The sequence below is a fragment of the Octopus bimaculoides genome, chromosome 26, assembly GCF_001194135.2.
Source record: "Octopus bimaculoides isolate UCB-OBI-ISO-001 chromosome 26, ASM119413v2, whole genome shotgun sequence".
Classification (NCBI taxonomy): Eukaryota; Metazoa; Mollusca; class Cephalopoda; order Octopoda; family Octopodidae; genus Octopus; species Octopus bimaculoides.
The window spans coordinates 22,007,766-22,015,274 of NC_069006.1; the positions used below are offsets into that span (position 1 = coordinate 22,007,766).

The window sequence follows — 7,509 nt, forward strand, 5'->3', positions numbered from 1 at the left end:
GGCTTTGGTTGTCCCAAGACTATAGTAAAAGGTTCCACACAGTGAGACTGAACCTGAAACCATGAGGTTGGGAAGCAAACTTCTTAACTACACATCCATGCCTGTATATGTGTGTGTGTGCGTGAGTGTGTGTTTGTGCATTAATTTATTGATTGACTTACTGAATTATCAGCATTACACAGAAAAAGTATATTTTAATGTAGCAATATTCATGAGTTTTCATTTGAGATGTTATAATAACTGTCATGTTCGCTTGTTTTCAGGTGTGACATTAAGCAGGACAAGATTTGCTATAAATGTCTTTTGGAATGAGTTCTTTTTATTATTACTGTCTTCATGAAACACTTTAAAAACGAGAGAAAATCACCATTTATTCTAGTGTTGTTCTTTAACCCCAAGTCATCCCAAATTGAGCAGAACTATATTTAAAGGCATTCCAACTTTGATCATCACCTCTGATTTTTTTCAAGGTATAGTTTATCACATTTTTGTTCCTTCTCCCAACCAGTTGTCAAATAGTGGGGAGGTGGGTGACAGCCAAAGGCACAAAAACACATAATAGCTTTCTTCAGCACCTTCAAGTTTTTTTAACCAATTCATCCCACACAGGGAGACTCATTCATACATTTCCCCCAACCAAATACAGTCTTTGCCTGCCGAAAGTCTGTTTGTCTATAAGACCCACATTGAACTCTTACTCAATAAATCATTCCCATGTTATTCCTTGTCAGTTTTGTCACTCTCCTCTGGCATATTTCATCATAATAGAGTTCCACCTGTTTCTCTTGATCTACCAACAAATTTTTTTTTTTTTTTTTTATCATTTTATAAGATGAAAGTCTATTAAAACAAACAAACAGAAAATTAGAGAAAACTCCTGGATATAATAATAATAGTGGTTTCAAGTTTTGGCACAAAACCAGCAATTTTTGGGGAGGGGATAAGTCAATCAACTCAACTCCAGTGCTCAACTGATACTTATCAACCTAGAAAGGATGAAAAACAAAGTCAACCTCAGCGGAATTTGAACTCAGAATGTAAAGATGGACGAGATGTTGCTAAGCATTTTGCCCAGTGAGCTAACAATGCTGCCTGCTAACCACCATAATAGTAGTAGTAATAATAATAATAATAATAATAATAATAATAATAATAATGATGATGATGATGATAATAATAATAATAATAATAATAATAATATGATGGAGAAGAAATATAATTAAAGAAAATGAAATTCCATTACACTATAAATTTCTGCAAAAATGTATTTTTTAAGAAAACAGAGAAAATAAAAAAAAATTTAATTCATAATATTTACTTGAACTTATAACATTTACATATATTCTGTTTCTGAAAACATAATAAATCTTAAAACTCAACATGAAAACTAAAAACACTGTGTTGTCTGGGAGCTTCCCACCAACCATATTTACTTGTATATAAGTCACAATATTTTATACTCGATTTTAAGTGAAGAAACAGGGGTGCAATTTAAACATGGGGCAAATCTAAAACTATGAAGGTGAAGGGGAAAAAGATTGTACCAGGATTTAACACTAAATTAGGGTTATGATTTGTACATGAGTAAATATCATACCATATTTGTTAGCATTTAAAAATGCACTTTTTTTCAAAATAATAATAATCATCATCAATTAATGTCTATTTTACAAGCTGGTATGAGTCGGACGGTTTGACAGGAGCTGCCCATGTTCCATATCTGTTTTGGCATGGTTTCTATAGCTGGATGCCCTTCCTAGGTCAGTTAGATAGATCTGATTGATTATTGGAAATAGTTAAATAATTTGTGCATCTACATAAAACAAATAGAAAAGATAGGGACAAACAAGAGGGAAAGGAATCTTTTATCTTTTACTTGTTTCACTCATTGAACTGTCGCTGTGCTGGGTCACTGCCTTGAAGGGTTCTAGTAGAACAAATCAACCATTGCTTTTTGTTTTGTTTTAGAGGCTGGTACTTATTCTTTTGGACTCTTCTCTTTAAACTGCTAATGCTATAGGAACGTAAACAAACCAGCATACACATGTGCAGACATAGATACACACACACACACACACATGTCAATGTATACGACTGGCTTCTTCCAGTTTCAGTCAATCAACTCCACTTACAAAGCTTTGGTCAGCCTGGGGCTGAAATAGAAGACACCTGCCCAAGGTGCCATGGAGGGGAACTGAACCCAAGACCCCTCAGTTTGGAGGTAGGCTTCTTAACTACAAAGCCATGCCTGCACCTACATATGTATGGGTGGACAAAAAGTCATGCATCAAAACTATTGACATTTTATTTATATTACTTTATTATCATTATTATTATTATTACTACTACTATGTTAATACGTCTAGATACTGATTATGTTGTTTCCAGTATATTTAGATGTTTAAATGCGCACACACACACACACACATATATATATACAGACATAGATAGATAGATAGATAGATAGATATGTTTATAGATGTGTGTATGTTACAGAGATTGAGAGAGATGAGTAGGTGTGAGTGACACAAAAAAAAAAAATTGCAAGCTGCAATATAGGCAAAAGAAAAAAGAAAAAAAAAATTAAAAATACGGGCATATTAATTACTGTAATCAACAAAGCATCATCATTAAGACAACATTTTTATAAATATCAAAGCACAAATTAATTAAAAGTTGTTAAAAGGGGAGAGAGTTTGATATTCAGTTCATAGCAGTTTTATTTTGTTCCCATATTTTTTTCATTCTCTTTATTCTAATTAGAATTGCTGAGATACTTCATTCATTAATTCATTCATTAATTAATTCATTCATTCATTAATAATAGTAGTAATGTTAGTAACATTTCACTGTCTCATACATGTCAATATGAGGCTGTGAAAAGGGGAAAAGAAATGCTATGCATGTTAACTCGTATTCTGGCAATGAACTTGTTTTAGTCTGTTGTCACTGAGGTCTAGAAAAGATCAGACAAAATCACATCTTCCTCTTATCACATTACCTACATCAAATTTTTAAAATTTCAATTAATTAGTATACAGGTATGGCTATATGATTAATGAGCTTGCTTTGCCATCACATGTTTTTGGTGCTTGTGTGGCAGAAGTGACCAATAGGGAGAAGTGTGTGTGTATGTGTTATGTGTATGTATATATATATATCTGAGTGTGTATATATGTGTGAGTGTGTATATGTATGTATGTATATATATATATATATATATATATATATATATATATATATATAGACATACATGAAGGTGTGTGGCCTAGTGGTAGAAGCATTGCACCCACAATCGCTAGATCATGGGTCCGATTTCCAAACCAGATGATGGGTTCTGTTCTGGAGTAAAACACACCATTTCAATCAGCTGTAAATGGGTAACCTTGTAACAGAAAAGCCTTCCAATCAGGGGTTATATTGGTAATGATGCCACCCTGCCTAACCAGCTGGGTGGCATCATTCAAAAGCTAAAACAAAGCATATTGCATTGTGACCAGTGACATATAACAATATCCAATAGTCTCATTGATACCATTATATATATAGGAAAATGAAAAATAATAATAAGGCAGAATGCTAAACTGGAAGCATATTTTAATAAAGATTTCTCTAACTGGCTTTCATTGTGAAGCAAATTTTCAAGAAGAGGGAGAATGAAAATGTTTTTTACAAAGAAGTACAAAATGAAGAAAATAATATATTAAAAAGTAATATATAAAAAAATAAATATACCAATACATTATATTGTCTTTGAGCTTTCAAAGTTCAATGGTAATCCATGTATATAATGGTTGGAAAAATAAGGATGCATGAGAATTGAGAGTTGTGTTAGGTTTAAGAAAAGGGCTAAAAGTTTGTGTTAAGCAGGAAGTGTGGCGTCAAAACAGGAAGTGTGTGTAAGGGGAGACAAATCTTTTCAGTTGGAGTTATGAACTCTTTTTCAACAGGAAGTTTATGTCTGTTCCTAGAAAAATAAGTTATATATACACACACACACATACATACATATACACATACACATATATGACTTATCAAGTTGTGGGGCGATGAACACAAACAAAACAATACATACACACACACATATACAATGGGTTTCACAAAAGTTACAATCTACAAAAGTCACTCACAAGACGTTGGTCAGCCACAGCTATAGTAGAAGACAATTATCCAAAGTAGTGCAGGGTGGGGCTGAACCTAAAACCATGTATTTTATCTCCTTTTGATTACATCGACTACTTTTGAAGGTGGTAAAGTGGCCAATGTGTCACACTAAGGGGTCAAACTCAAAACCATGTGATCATGAAGTGAACTTATTGACCTTATGACCAAAACATTTCATTTCTCTCTGAACCCACTATATTTCAAAGTTGAGAGGGCATCATGAAGAAAAAGCTTATGTTAGATAGTTGAGAAACTGAAAGTTGTCACGAATATATGACTAAATTATGAAAGAATGAAAAGACAAAGTAGATACTTATATTTACAAACAAGTTAAATAACATTTACATATTATTATTTAGAGATTTTCTAATAAATTGAAAAATCTGAAACAAAACATCAAAATGTTCTAATTAGATACTTTTGGAAAAAAAATACAAAAAAACACAAACTAACTTTGTGAAATTCAAATGATTTGCGTTAATTAACACCAGAAAATTATATGGTCGACATAGGCATTTTATTTTCCTGAAAATTTGAATTAGACCTGATCAAAAAACATCTATAATCTTTCTGCAAAGTAATGAAATTTAAATATTAACTTGGAATTCCACAAAATATTTTTTCCCCTCCTTTCTCAAACATCTGAAGAATGTATTTTACAAATATCGTTTTTAATTTCAGGGCAAAAATGAATGAAAAATTAAGAATTAGAATTTTAAGTAAAAATATTTGAAGGCAACTATGTCAGTTAAATAACAATCTTGCATGGAGAGTATTGATTTCTAAAGAACATAGAAGACTGATAACAATGATAATGACAACGATGATGATCATCGTCATCATCATCATCATCATCATCTCTTTATTGGCCACAGGGCCTTCACACATAACAAAACATTTTAAACAACCCAAAATAAAAGCAAAAAGTCATACTATAACATGTCAAAGTTATTACAGATCAATCCTAAGCATCATTCAACCTTTAGCACACTGAAGGTAAATCATGTTGCCATATGAGTTTTTCTCTCTCTCAATGTGACACAATATGCCTGCCGCTACAGAGGAGAAAACTCGTACAGCAACATGATTTACCTTCAGCATGCTAAAGGTTAATGTCCGGTTTTTCATGCTTGTATGAGATTGCTGAGGTAGATTTGCTATGACCAGATGTCCTTTGTATTGCCAACCCTCACCTATTTCTAAGCAAGGTAATATTTCACCAAGACCAGACATACTTTCATGGAAGACTGGGAATGAGGGACACTATTTGCATGATGGTGACATTCATTCACAATGTATCAAATGAAGTCAAGGTAAGGAAACAGTAGCATGAATGCACGCATGCATACATACAATACATACATACATATATACATGATGAGCTTCTTTCTGTTTCTGTCTAACAAATCCACTCACAGAGCTTCGGGCAGCCTGGGGCTTTAATAGAAAATACTTCTCCAAGGTGCCATATACTGGGACTGAACTCAGAACCATGTGGTTTGGAAGCAAACTTACAACCACACAGCTATGCCTGTGCTTACTGACAACTGCACTTACTCGATATTCCTTAGATAACAATTCCATAATGTGTATCATACAACATTACCAATGAATCATAAAAGCCAAATTACATGTTAAAGCAAATAATACTTTTGGATTATAAAAATATACTCTAACATAACAGGAAGAGCACAAGTAGGGGTTTACCATTTCTTAGAAATGCTATTGTATCATTAACAGAATAAATTGATTTTATTAACTGTTACGGCACTTCAAGAGAAGATAAAATCATACATAAACAATAGATATAATAGTTTTGTGGTGAACATAGTGGCTTCTATTAACACTAATGAGTTCAAATAAACTACGCCATACCAATTGCTTTATTTTCTTAGGTAAGGTCACATTGCTTTGCTCTTTAGTAAAGTCAGCAAACAAATAGATAACACCTTCAATTAATGGTCGAGTGCTTATTGCTAAGGAGAGCATCCTTCTATAAATCTATATTTGTATTTACACATGTTTCCAGTCCAGATAATGTAATTACACATCTGTTGTGCAGTTGATATGGTAACAGATGTCGTCCAGACAAATCCTACAAATTAACACAAGTATATTAAATCAAAAGAGAGAATAATGTTGACGGTGGTGATGGTGGTGGAAATAGTGCTTAGTGCTCATAGGGGTGTTGGTGGGGTTACTATGGTGGCAGTGGAAGTGATTTTGATGGTGATGGTTGTGGTGGTATTGGTAACAGTGTTCATGGTGTTGATGGTAACCATTATAGCAATGATAATATTACTAGTGATTGGGATGGTAGTTGTGCTTGTGGTAATTATGATAATGGTGATGGTGGTGCTGTTGGTAGTTCTGCTGATGGTGGTGATAGTGGTGTTGCTGGTAGCCACTGCGATGAGGATATTGACAGTAATGATGTCAGTGATAATGAGAAAGGTGATGATGTTTGTGGTGATGATGATGTTGGCGTTAGTGATGGAGATGGTAATGGTAGTTATAGTTGTAGTGATGTTGTTGGCAGCAGTGATGCTTTTGTTGCTTTTATTGTTGGTGGTGTTGGGGTTGCTGATGGAGGTAGTGTTGGTGGAAGTAATGTTGTTGTTGTTACTATTGGCAGTGATGGTCATGTTGGAGGCAATGATAGTAATGGTGTTGCTGTAGATGGTGTTGGTGGCAGTAATGCTGAGGACAGTGGTGGTGGTTTTAATGATAATGATGATGTTCTAGTGGGGATGTTTGTGACGATGGTGTTAGTGATGGTGATGATGATGATGATAGTAGTGGTGATGTTGGATTTGGTAGTATTATTGATGTTGATGAATGATGGTAGTGTTGGTGATGTAATGGTGATATTGGCGATGGTGGTGGTGGTGGTGGTACTATAATCAGGTCCAGATTAAGACCCATTGAGGCTCTATGCACTTAAAAGATTTTGGTGCCACCATTTATATGCAATTCAAAATATAAACAATAATAAACCATGAAAAAATTTTTTGTTTTTCAAAATGAAGCAAAACTAACAGCAAGATGGAAAATAATGTTCGTTTTTGTATACTTTCATTTCACTTATATTTGAAAAGTTTTTCTTACATTTTTTAATAGTGTGTTTGTGTGTGTGTGTGTGTGTGTGTGTGCATGCTAGCATATAAGGGTAAACGAAGATGGAGAGAAAAGTATTCAAATACCATAGGTAAAGTTAAATACATAGTATTACATTGAAACTGAAAGACTTCAAAAACCATTAATACTTTAAGTTTTACATAACTGTTGTTCAGACAAAAGTGAACTTTTGAAGCAATACACTTTATATATATATATATATATATA

General features: G+C 33.4%; 1 protein-coding gene across 2 annotated transcripts in view; it reads right to left on the bottom strand.

Moving 5' to 3' along the window:
• Nucleotides 1-7,509, bottom strand: part of LOC106874983 (forkhead box protein J2) — a 283,773-nt gene that overhangs the window by 36,055 nt on the left and 240,209 nt on the right. The window lies entirely within an intron of this gene.